The following is a 12710-nucleotide window of genomic DNA, read 5'->3' on the forward strand; positions in this document are numbered from 1 at the left end:
GCCCGCCCTCACGGCTCCTGCCCGCCGCCGCCGGCTGCGCTCACGGGAGCCGCGGCCGCACTGCGGGCAGACACGCGCGCCCCTCGCTTCTGCCGGCCAGGCAGCCGGCCGGTGGCTACCGCGGCCCCTGCCGTTGGGAGGGCCGGGATACAGCGGGCACAAGGGTCGTCTCCGCTCCCGTCGCGTCCCGCTGTGACATGTCTGCCCGCGCCGCCGCTGCATCGGCTTCCACCCCCTTCCCTGCTCTTGCAGCGCGGCCGTCGGGCCTCCAGGAGGCGCAGCCGCTCCGCGCCCTCCGCAGCCCACCCCGGGCGGGGCGGCGGGGGGGAAGGCCGGAGAGGCGCGCGAGCTGCTCGGCTCGCCCCGCCCCCCTCCGTCACGTGCCCGGCGTGAGAGCTCCCCAGCCCTCTCGGCGGAGCGGCGGCCGCGCCGCACGCGACTTTCCGCGGGGCGCGAGCCGCTAGGGGGCGCCCCGGGGGCGGGCGGGCCGGCCGGCCGGCCTGCCCGGCGCGCGCCGCTTGTTGACCGAGCGGCGGTTGGTGGCGCGAGACTCTCTCGTGACGCGCTCGCAGGAAGGGCGGGGGGAGGAGGGGCTGCTGCTGGGGACACCGAGAGGGGGAGGAGGGGGAGGGAGGGAGGAAGGAAGAGGGGGGAGAGAGAGACGGGAGAGCGCGGCCGGGGCTGAGAGCTGGGGAGGAGGAGGAGGAGGAAGGCGGGCAGGAGGCGGCGGTTGCGTGCGTCCGTGCCGCGGGGGGGGAGACGCGATGTGAAGCCCTCACACGGCCCGGCAGGGCAGGCGGCGGCGGCGCCCCGGGAATGTGCGTCTGGGACGCGGCGAAAGGTGAGCGGCGGCGGCGGCGGGGGGCTGCCGGGGCGGCCGCCTTCCCCCCCGCGGCGCAGCTGCCCGGGCCCCCGCGGCCGCCCGGCGCTCGCGAGCGCGGCCCCGTGCGCGCGTGCGGGGGGCGGGGGGAGGCCGGGGAGCCCGCGGGCCCGCAGCCCCTGCCCTGCCTCAGCCCCTCCCCGGGCCCGCGGCCTGGGCCTCCCCCCGCCCCCCGCCGCAGCTCTTCCCCGCCGGAGGGGGGGGGGGGGGGAGGGGGGGTAGTGTGGCGCGCGGGGTTATGTAACCGGCGCGGGGGCCTTGCTCAGCCCCGCTCGCCCGCGCGGGGGGGGTGTGTGTGCGCGCGGGGGGGGAGGGGGCCGGACCCCTGGGCGCGCGCGCGCGCGCTCTGCAAGTTGCGGAGGGTGTGCCAGGTGTGTGCTGCCGGGGTCGGCCGCCCCCGCTCGCCGCCCTCCCCTCCCCCGCCTCCCGCCGGCTACGGCACCGGGCGGTGCGTGCGCCTGTCACATGGGGCCTGCGCCTCAGACACAACACGGATCGCGGGCAGAGCCGCCGCCGTGCCGCCGGTGTTCTGCCGGCCGAGGGGTCACTGCAGGGAAATGGGCCGGGGGAGGGGAGCGGGGGGCCCGGCCCGGCCCAGCCCTGGCGCAGCCTTGCCCTCGTGCACACACCGCGCGCCCTGGCGCTCGGCCGTAGCAGCGTGCATCCGTGCGGGTTGCCACCGTGTTTGTCACAAGTTGTATTTGCTGAGCAATAGTGCTGGATGTAGCCGCTGTGCTGAAAGGAGGTGGACCTCTGCGTGATGAGTGAGCCTCTGCTTACAAACACGGGGGGACAGATGTGTCCGCTGATGCTTCTTCGCCCCTTCCCTGTCTGATGTTGATGCCTTTTGCCATATACTTACCGTTACTTGACCTGTGATAACTGAGCAAAAATCCCCTGATGGGAGACGCGCGGTAATGGCAGAGATGCACGGTAGTGGCATGTTAACCTTAAGGGAGAGCAAGATAGTATCACAAGCACGTGATTTTTTGATAGAAAATCTGTGTTGTATGCTGTAATGCTCCATTATTTCTGATGCTTTAAAATTGATGTCCAAGCCTTCAAAATGACAGAATACTATGCTCATGTTAATGAGCGATTTTCTTCATGAAGAGATGAGTTGATGTTTGCTCTGCATCTTGATTTAAAAGCCAGGTCCAATCTCAAATTTGATACTGTAGTCCAAAGAACAAAACCCGGGAGATTCTAATTTTGCTATCTGAATTCTTTATTCATTTAGATGCTATTGTTGCTCTGATAGAACTGTTTGAAACAGTTGCCTAATTGCCATTAGTTGCAAGAGGTTATAGTTAAAATTTATTTCTGGTATAGTTCTGTCTAAGGTTTATGACATTTAACACGGAAATCCGAATCTCTGACAAATTCTTTGTCATCTTGTCTCAAGCGTGTAGTTATTACCCGTTCCCACCATATTGGTCTTTTCATTCAGTCCATTTCTTACGCTGGACAGTGTACCAAATCCCTATTAGTAAATAATCCCAAGCTGTCAGACTGGAGGTCATTGGTAGGACAGTATTAGTAGAGGCACAGTGCAGACGCCTGCCTTGTGACTCACTGATGTTTAACTACTTGAAGAAAGATTGTTTTAAAAGTAAAGCTCTAGTAGGGAAAATACATTACCATGTATCAGGCCTTGATAGTAAACTCTTTGTACATTTTTATATGTACAGTATACATGTCTTCAGTACATTATTCAGTAATTGGCCTTTCAAATGTATCAGGCCTTGATAGTAAACTCTTTGTACATTTTTATATGTACAGTATACATGTCTTCAGTACATTATTCAGTAATTGGCCTTTCAAATGTAGCACCAGTCCATCTTTCCGGATAGTACATACATACTCTTCCTTAGTCACAGCCTGTTCTGATGCAGTGACAGTGTGTTGTAGCCGAGAGCTGATTTTGATGAGTCTTCTCTGATCCCTTGACCCATATATCTTTTTTTTTAAAAGAAGTTTCATGGCAGATTTTCAGTCTTTCTACCATCCCTTTCAGTTGCTAGGGAAATTTTTTAAAAAAAGAATGATTAGAATAAGGAACCTAGTTTTGAGTAGGTAGAAAAAATTAATATGATTACACAGATCTCTTTTAATGAATCAGTTGTTCAGGTCAAGCAGGGAAAGAATAAGTTGCCTGACCCTTCTATGTGCTTTCCCCATTTAATTTGTTAGCTATTGTTTATTTCATGAAGAATGAATTTGTTTGGATTGAACGTTTTTCTGTTTTAATTAAAGGTGTACATTATTGTCACTGAGATCTCTGTCAGCCCTTAGCAGCATGTTTGCCTTGTATAGATACAGCAAGGGAGCTAAATATCCAAATGTTGAAACCCTCCCTCAAGGATACAGTGTAGATTAATTTGGTGATAGTGCTATGTGTTTACCTAAGCATAGCAAAATGAGGAAAAATCGGAAGCAAGTAGAAATGAGGGTGGCCATGGAGTTACGAAGAAATTTGAAAGTAAGAGAGCAAATCTAAGCGAATGGAAAAAAGCATGAGCAATTCTCAAAGGTGTAATATAGTACACTTGTTGAAGTTGGGGTTTTTTTGTCTTCTTCTGAGAGATAAAATTGTGTAGTGCTTCTCCCCAGGAGCAGCTTTGTGCTCTGTTGTGGAAACCAGACAGCATTTTAATTGGAGACACAAAGGTTTTTAGGGAGGAGGGCCTCCCATGTCTGTGGTCTTCCCCACTTCTGTGTGTCATGTGGAGTAACTGATGTTGGTAAGGCAGAAGTCAGAATTAGGAAACCCTTCTTTCTCACTCTTCAGTGGAAGAGAGGTGAGTAGAACAGCTTTAAATTCTACACTGTGATGGTAACTTCCCTTCCTGTGACTTGTGTTTTCAAAACTAACTGAAGGACTGCTGCTAGTACAGTTAAGGAATCTGTGACCATTAAATCTTATCTGGCAGGTAGTTTTACTTTGGTATACCCATAGAAACGATATTTTATCTTCTGTATTCTTTGGTGGAAACACCTAAGCAGATCATGGTCCCTGAATTTCAGTGTTACCTTTTTGGGAAAGTAATATTTTATTAATTGGGGGTGGGGGTGCGTGGGGCGGGCAGAGCAGAGCAGGGCAGGTGACTCTTCCTATCTCAAAGCTTCGGGTCTCCGAGTTTCCCAATGGGTATTCTACCTATTTAATAGTGCTGAAGCAGGTGGTTTGACATTTAGTTGTATAAATAAGGTTTAGCCATGTTGTGGTTAACTGTTCTGTGTTGGTTTTGCTTTCTGTCCCCAGCTATCTGTAATTACTTCTAACCAAATCCCAACGTAAGGGAGTTAGTAGTTGTAACCTCCTTATTTGGTTTGCTTGAATTCATGCAGTCCTTTTCAGCTTCTTGATTTATGAAAGTAAATAATCCTGAAAAAGAGAAGGCTAATTTCACTTAGGAGAAGACACTGCTCAGGTACCTTGCAGAGTCATTCTTGCAAATGCAGGTGGATGGGTTTGAATGCCAAACGTCAGCAGTGCAAAGCTGCACAGAGTAGGGTTGAGAAGTGCTCTGGGGTTTGTCCGTATTGACTTTAGAGATTGGCAGTCTTCTGGCAGAGCGTGAGGTATGTAGTGTATTGTGGCAGGATCCTGGGGACTGTTGCTAACTTTTTTTTTTTTTTTGTTAGGTTCCAATTGTCAGTGAATATCCAAAGTAAAATAAAGCCCTGTCCACGATGTTCGTGACTTCATCTTTTTGAGGTGACTCAGGTCAGCTGTTAGTCCAGTGAGTCAGCATCCTGGACAAATGGTTGTACTCCACTTACATGATTTTGGAAACCTGGGAGCTGTTGCTGTTTAAAAGAAGTCATGAAATTGCTGATAATTCTTACGAATAGGAAAGTCTGTGACCCCATGACATGTAAGGTGGATGGTTAGTGCAGTTTACCAAGTAGAGTGAATGTGTTTTACCATTTTGTGCTTTTGAAAGCGACTCCCAGTTGAAGTAAAGAACTTAAGTAATGGTCTGTATTGAAAGGATACGGTTCCTGGTTTCTGAATCTGCCTGTTGTTTTCAGGAAACATTAGAGCATTGGGAAACTGGAAATACTGGCTTTTCAGTCACTATTTCCTCTGTTTCCATGCTGAAATTACATTATTTGGTAAGCAGTTCTAAGAACTCTCTTGTAAAACAATACTGGATGAGAGGTAGGGGTAATGACTTTTCACTCTTAATTTCTGGCTGATCAGGAATTTGAAGTTGTAAGTGTTGCCCTTCCATAATGATTTGCGTAACTTCTATGTTGATTTTTTAACTTAAGTTTTACTAGCATCATGTTTGCCTGGGGTAGGCCATTTTTGCTCTGTAGTCTTTTTATATTGATCTGTCTTCACTAGGCAGCAGTGTGACACTGTTACTGTGATGTTAGAGGTACTTGAAATACCAATTTAAAACCACTTCAGGCCAAGGATGCATTTCGTATTTGAGTTTTATTTAGGGATTCTAAAGAACTAGAGCATTTCTGTTTTGTCCTAAGAAATTAGAACTGTATTTTTCCTGGAAAACATGAAAACACTGTGCTCTAGCTTTTCCCTTTCCTCCAAATCCAAAAGGAAAGTTGAGAATATATCGTTGGGTCAGATCAAAAGTTCACCTAGGTGATAGTAAAGAAACATATTGAGATACTTTGGCTTTATATTCTGAGTTCCTGTAGTTCGTTACATTAAAAAAAAAAAAAAAAAAAGGTTTTTATTCCATTCATCTGTTCAACCCATGCAGACTTTTAGCGTCCTTGGTGTCCTGTGTCAGAGAGTCCACAAAAACCTAGGCAACAGATGAAAAAGTATTTCCATTTGTTTTGATCTGTCCACTTACTAGTTTCATCTCATTCTTCCTAGTCTTGTTGGTCTGAGTTGATGATAAAAGTAATATCCATGGAGTAATGAAAGATGCAGAAAACTTGAACAGAAACTTAAAACTTCAAGGTTAAGCATAGAAGCCCTATCTTGTGAAGATTCTACTTCAAAAAAGATTTTGCAGCTTTGAGAGTTTCAAAGGGAAGTCCAGAAAAACATGGGAACTTGAATACGTAATGTCAGTTGGAATTAAGTAATATCATTTAAAAGCTGCTATGAACAGAAAATCTGCCAGTTTAAATACTGAATCTGTAGTCATCAATACCTTTGCTGGTGAAGTTACTTTGCTGCTGTATGTGTTTAGTGCTGCCTGTATATGAGTAGAGGGGGGTCTTCCTTAATATCTGACATCAGTTACCACTTGAGATTCACACAGTGGCTATCTTATCTTTTTCCCTGAAAAGCCTGTCCCTGATCAGCACCTGCCCAGTGTACATGGATAACATTGAATTGAGCATAAAGCACAACTGCCCTCAACACTTCCAAAAAAAACCCCCAACAGACCCAACACACAAACAAACAAACAAAAAAACCCAGGTAGAGAAGAAGTGGTGCTTTATTATTAGCACCATAGAAAGAGAATTTCCTTTAGGTGATTTACAGTCCATTCACTGATGCTATTGAGAGTCCTAATTCCTATACAAGAAGATACACTTCTTATTGTGATTTTAATGGATTTTATTCTGGAATCTAGCATTTAGAAACTGGCATAAAGACTGAGTGTGCCAAGTCCTCTTGGGGTTGAAACTCCAAAAGAATCTTAAGTGCAGAAGAGAAGTAATGAAGCCAGTTGCTGAAGTCTGCTGAAACTTCCCAGTGTATTGTGGCAATAAGAACATTGTATCAAAGAGGTAATATTTAAACTAAAAAGTGGATTGAGCTACATGGTTGAATATAGCAGTGAAAATTTATGAAGAAGAGCCACTCATCACTGAGGAATTGTGAAGGAGGGGCGGGAAGCTTTACCAGAAAATGCAGAAATGTTGAAACTGAAGCCAGAGTCTTCTGTGAGAAGAAGAATTGTTGAAAAAGAAAACCAAGTTGAGCCACTGCTTGTGACAAGCTCTAAATGGACTGTAGCTGCTACTGAGCATTATTCCTAGAGGGGAATGAAACATTGACAGTTGGTCTCAAATTGCATCTGGCTTGCTATTTTTCAAAAAACTAACCATTTCAAATCCCATGTGTAAAAGCAAAAAGAGTATTTTCTTGAAAACAGGTTGCTCAGAGCTGGTGCAGACTTTCCAGTGATACTGTTTTCTGTACCTTGTGCTCATGGTTCCTTAAATTGTGACAATTAAAACAATTCTGTCCCAGACTCAAAATCAGTTGTGGAAAGGTCTAAACTCTTTTGTCTTCTACAGCTCTCATATAAAGGGTTGCCTGTTGTACAACTGCTTTAGGTCATTGTGATGATTTGCCAGCAAAAGAAATGTATTTTTCTTTGTTGTTACTTGTATGTGAAGTATTTAGTCCTTGATGTTAAACTAAACTGGTCTGAAATAAAGACCATTTTGAGTTGCAAGAATAGTCAGTTCAGAAACTGGATTAGTTTAGCAAAGAGTTCTTGTGTGTTTCTGGAGGAGCAATTGAACTGAAGGTCACAGTGTCATTTCTTTGCTGTCAAGCTCGAATGAAAGTATGCATGGATAGTCATCTACATATAAGGAGTTGATTCTGAAGAGCTTTGTTTTTTTCATGCTTTATGGAAAGGTGTATGGTGTTTCACCTTTCTAGAAAACGCCATGGATATTCCTATTTTAGAAAAATAGTATTACAGCTTTGTGTCTAATACTTAATTTGCCCAAGATTTTAATGATTGTTCATTCCTAATTTATACTCTTAGGTTTACTCACAGGGGATTGGGCTGGTATTGGGTGTTTTTAGGGGGACAGATATTTTTCAAGTTTCCTTCAGTTAATTTCATTTCTGTTGCTCTGAAATATTATCAGAGATTGAACTGCAAAACAGAACTTGCTGGTTGAGTCTATAGCATCAGGTGCTTGTAGTTAGAAGTGATAATTGTATGGACACATGTGGCCTAAGGTGGGGAGCTGTTCTGTTGTAACGTTCTTTGAAAACTCTCACCCTATGGAACAGGTGAGGTAGCCTGTCCCTCTTGTTTACTGCTGGGAGGGGGGAACATAAGCAGGGCTAGTTGATGAATAGTAGCTAGCTCATTGCAACTCTATCCACATTTACACCACAGTTAGTTAGTTATAGCCATGACCCTAAAAGTGGGTTTCTAGAAATGGGTAAGATAATCTGAAGGTGCCACCAGCAATGAGAGGAACAGTCCATTCCTCTTTTCTGGCCAGACTGCTTTGGCTTTGTCAGATAACTTCTGTGAGTCACTGTAGCTTGCGGAACTGGCAGGAAACTAACCCATAAAATTACATCAATTTTCTATTGATTTGGTGAGCTGAATTGCACATAGCACCAGTATGAACATAGGGGTCATGTGCCTTCAGAGGTAATGGAAAGGTTGGGAAGAAGGGATAAAGCCTGTTAGGCCAGCAGAGATTGGGGGGAGAACTATCACTTTTGGTGTGGCAGTCAGCCATCAAGTTGACTCAACCATCTTACAAAACTTCACCCTGAGAGTTTATTTCCCGCCTAGAATAAAATTCAGTTGCGTTGCAACATACTAATTAGTTTTATTTTAATATGGAACAGTAGTGTTAACTCTGAAGTGTCTAAAATCACGGAGATTTAAAAACACAGTATCTTAAAATAAACTTTTGAGCTGTCTTTTTTGTATTATTTTTAAGTTCTTTTGCTGGGTTCTGAACTTTTCAATATGTGGTAGAGAACAGTTTTAGACCCTGTAGCAGCAGCTCTTTTCCAGAAGGCTCAGCCAAGAATAGGACTGTCTTGTGCTGAGAAATGTGTAAACACGTAAGACAGTTCTTTCCTCAAAGAGCTTGCAGACTAGTGCCAAGTAGAGTGGTGAGTTTGATGTGGGAGCTGGAATGTAGATGCATGAAATTCAAACAGGCCACAAAATACCCACTTGGTGGAAACAACTTTTAAACCCTGCTGAGCTGGGATGGATTCAATCTACAGTTCAAGCAAAAGGTTCTGATACTCATTAGCAGTGGCCCAAGATAGCCATACTTCTGTTAGCGGTAGAGTTACACCTTCAAGAATAAGGCTTGTTGTGTTTGAATACATTAATTAAATCGAGTTCTTTTGCAGTAGGACATTGAGAGGATGTTCACTCTGGTCAGAGTGCAAGATAGCTGTTACCATGTGTTATTACACTTTCACTCAGCTTTCAGTTACCTGGAATTGGATTGTCTGGATTAGAGTTTACTTGTGCTGTGTATGTAGACACAAGTTTGGCAGGGTGCTTTGTTGAGTCACAGCCTCATTTTGTCTTTGGAAATAGTTCATATGCTTTCCAGTAGTGTGGAGCCATTAAGTGTATATTCTGCCAGATTCACGTTGGCTACTTGAAGAGGCAGTAGAAATGTCTCTGCACCGTTTACCTGGAAAAGGGAATGTTGACAAGGGTAGGGCAGAGACAGGTCAGGTTTGGGTAGGACTGGTACTGACTGGGAATTAAAAAGCCCGTGAGGATCCATATTAACTTTTTAAAAGAGTCATTGAGATCTGTATTCTGTGCTCCCAAGCATTTTTTCCCCGTAATACCTGTGATTTTGGTCTGGGTTTGACTGTTACCTGCCTTACCCCAACTGCCTGTGATGATAGAAAGCCACTTGTCTTAAAATAAAAAACACACTGTCTTGAATTTAAAGTTTTTTTAAGAAATAACTCCTGCATCAGACTGTGTATGCAACAGATGAAACTAAAAGGAATATTAACATCAACGTTCATATCTACATTCCTTGTTTTGCAATCTAAAATCTCTCAGTTGCTGTGCAACTGTTACACACACACAGACATGTTTACAGAATCCACGGAATATAGACTTAACATTTCATTCCATTACCTGATCTATAGGCTTTGATTAATAGTCTTTAATAATAGGATTAAGTGGTTGTGGATTGGCAAGTATAATGCTAGGCCTGTGAAGCAGTGTGCAAAAAAAGGGTGTTGCATATTTTTTCCTAGTGGGCTGTATTGAGTACTTCTGAGCTGCCAGTCATGTACAAAGCATCAAAACTCTTAGTTTCTCTTCTAGCTTCAGTTTTGAAAAAGATTGCCCAATAGAAATTTGAATTTTAGTTAAATAACCCTATTTTGTAGAACAGTAAGATTTTAGCATTTGTATGTGGTCTCGAAAGAGATTCAGGGCCAAATGATGTTAATTTTGATCACAGGAGGTTTTAGTTTGTATTTTTTCTTTCTTGAAAGGTTGTTTCTCTTGCACTGAAAACTTGGATACTGTTCCTAGGAATACTGTTTCTACTGTTATGAGCTTTTGTGCAGTTTCAGAGTTTGTCGGCATTTTTTTTTTAATTGCTGAAGATCTCTTTGTAGTCCCAGGTCCAGAACGTGAACATTTCAATTTTATTTAAAAAGGTTTTTTTCCAGGTGAAGGGTCACTTTATGGCTTGTCCTTCAGGCTCTGGAGATACCCTGAAAACTAGTAACTATGATGGTTCACTGAGTCATTGTGCGTTTGTGCTCTCGAATTTGTGAAAACAGAGAAAATATTCTGAAACAAGTTAGATACTATCATCACCGAAAGTGTGAACTCTTGTTGGAAATTGGCCTGCTTGTGATGGGTGTTTAAGTCCCTTGCCTTGATTTCCGTACATCTCCTCTGCCCCCTACTTCAAGGGCTCTTTATAACACAGTTCTCTTACTCATCCCTTCGTCATGATTCCTATAGAGGGAGCATCATATCATCCTTGCAATTCTTATTTCATGAACCAATGAGCATGTTTCAAATCTTGCCTAACTTTTCCACTCATTTAATATGCCTTGTGCAAGATGTCTCTCATGCTCGTTTGTTCCTTACGTTTCTGGAGGCAGCTGTAGAGGTTATCTTCATTCTCAAGGAAAAACTCACACTGTAAGTGCAAGTCCTTAGCAGTGGAGATTTTCCTTAGTCCAGAAACCTTGTAGTCCTGGAATTACAAAGTGAGAAATTAGTCTTCCAGGTTTTCGTATCAGTATTAAGAAAACAATCCACAACTCTCAAGACCTGAGGCAGAGGCATCTAGTAATCGCTGAAGTACCATGTTCCTAACGACTGTTTAGAACTTAAGTGGACTGGCTGAGTCAAAAATCGCATCTGCCAAGGAAATGGTAAATCATCAGATGTTGTAAGTAGGCATTACAGCCCTAGCTTCTCTAGTTTTGCGGGCTCTAGGAAGACAGCTTTTGAGCAGTTGATACGTCCTGTTTTTAACACACTAGTTTTCACCAAACTAGGCACATACCCATGATTCTGATTTTGACTGGCCCCACTGGTTGTGGTGTTCTGATCTAATGGCTTTTACACTAGAGACATTTCTTTCTCGCCTCCCAGTGTCCTGAATAAAAATTAAATGTGTTTCAAGAAGATGTGTTTTCAGAAAAGCTTGCCCTCCTGAAGGCAGTTCTTCAGTTTATCAGGCATTAGATATTTTAGTTTAAGCAAGAGGTTGTCTATATAAGCATCAGAGTAACTACCTCTCAAATCCTGTCTTCTTAAGAACTCAGTGATTGGGATAAAGAATGTCTTTTACTAGACTGATGTTGTGGTGATTTACATTGTGCATTTCACACAGTCTTGAAGGTTCTTGCTTTTTTTCAGAGTAAGAATTTCTTTTCATATGTGATTTTTGTTTGGTAGACTCAGAATCATAGAGCAGCCCAGATTGGAAGGGACCTCAAAAGAGGTATCTAGTCCAACCGTTCATGGGTAGGGAAGCCTAGATGAGATTATCTAGCATCCCTGTCCAGTTGCAGCTTGAAAATCTCCAGTGATGACTCAACTGTCCCTGGAGAGGTTGTTCCAGTGATCAGTTGTTCTTGCTGTAAAAAATGTCTGTCTTAGATGAAACCTCTCCTCGTACAACTCGTACCCATTACCTCTTGTTCTCTCCATGTGGCTTCTTGTGAAGAGAGAATCTCTGTCCTTTTCGTAGCAACTCTGTAAGACCTTGTCATCCTTTATTAAGAAGGAGAAAGGGTAATCAATATTTAAAATTCTGGTGTCTCTTACAAGCCCATACACTGATTCCTATACTATCTAAAACCACAAGATGACATTTTCATGATTTTATTTTTCTTGAACGTAGACTTTTCTGTTTTCTTCAATAGCTTCTTAGCCAGAAGTGATAGATTTGAATTACAGTGGACTTCAGCTGATGGAGAAATAGAATTTTTCCATATGAAAGAAATAATCTAGCCATTTCCAGTATGTACTGTCCTCTACAGGAAAAAAGTCAATTTTGTATTTCATGTGGTCATCTAGATCATCTCCTCTCATTTTTCTCACTGCTCCTTAAGAGTTCTGTGGTATCTATTAGATATAATCCAAACCACTAAAAATTAATTTCAGGAAGTCCAGTATCTTGGAAATGGGTCTCTGGGTAAAAAACACAGGTACCTAAAGAGAAAATATGGCATACTGAGGAGGAATTGCTTGGGTTTGGTGGTTGGTGTAGAGCTCATCTCCTTGACATGTGATTAATCTTCATAATTACATACATATGTGTAGGTTATGTATTAAATTACAGCAACTATAAGAATAGATGAGTGCATCATGGTCTTCCTGTGCTTGCAGAGGTCCTGAATCATACCACTGAAGTTTGTCTTTTCAAGGTAGTTGTACCTGCTTTGACTAATTCTGCGGTTGCCTAATTTGGTATATTTGCAGTATTCAATGAAAACAATCATATTTATGAAAACTTTCCTGCAGCTGTGTCTTGGTTTGCAATTAAACTTGCCTGCAGTCCAGGGTGGTTTCACTGGATTTCAGAGTATGCCTGCTTGGTAGCCCTAGAACAAAAGGGATTTAAGAGAAGAAAGCCAGAATTCAACTTTCAGCCAGGT

The 12710-nt window shown here is 43.8% G+C and overlaps 1 protein-coding gene across 2 annotated transcripts in view; it reads left to right on the forward strand.

Moving 5' to 3' along the window:
• The first annotated feature begins 650 nt into the window (after positions 1-650).
• Positions 651-12710, forward strand: part of REV1 (REV1 DNA directed polymerase) — a 62780-nt gene continuing 50720 nt past the window's right edge. The window contains exon 1 of one of the 2 annotated variants that reach the window (XM_055702153.1): positions 651-841. The gene's annotated coding sequence lies outside the window, so the exon portion shown is untranslated. The remainder of the gene's footprint in view (positions 842-12710) is intronic. The other variant, XM_055702154.1, reaches the window with a different exon arrangement.

This window comes from Falco cherrug, chromosome 2 (assembly GCF_023634085.1).
Source record: "Falco cherrug isolate bFalChe1 chromosome 2, bFalChe1.pri, whole genome shotgun sequence".
Classification (NCBI taxonomy): domain Eukaryota; kingdom Metazoa; phylum Chordata; class Aves; order Falconiformes; family Falconidae; genus Falco; species Falco cherrug.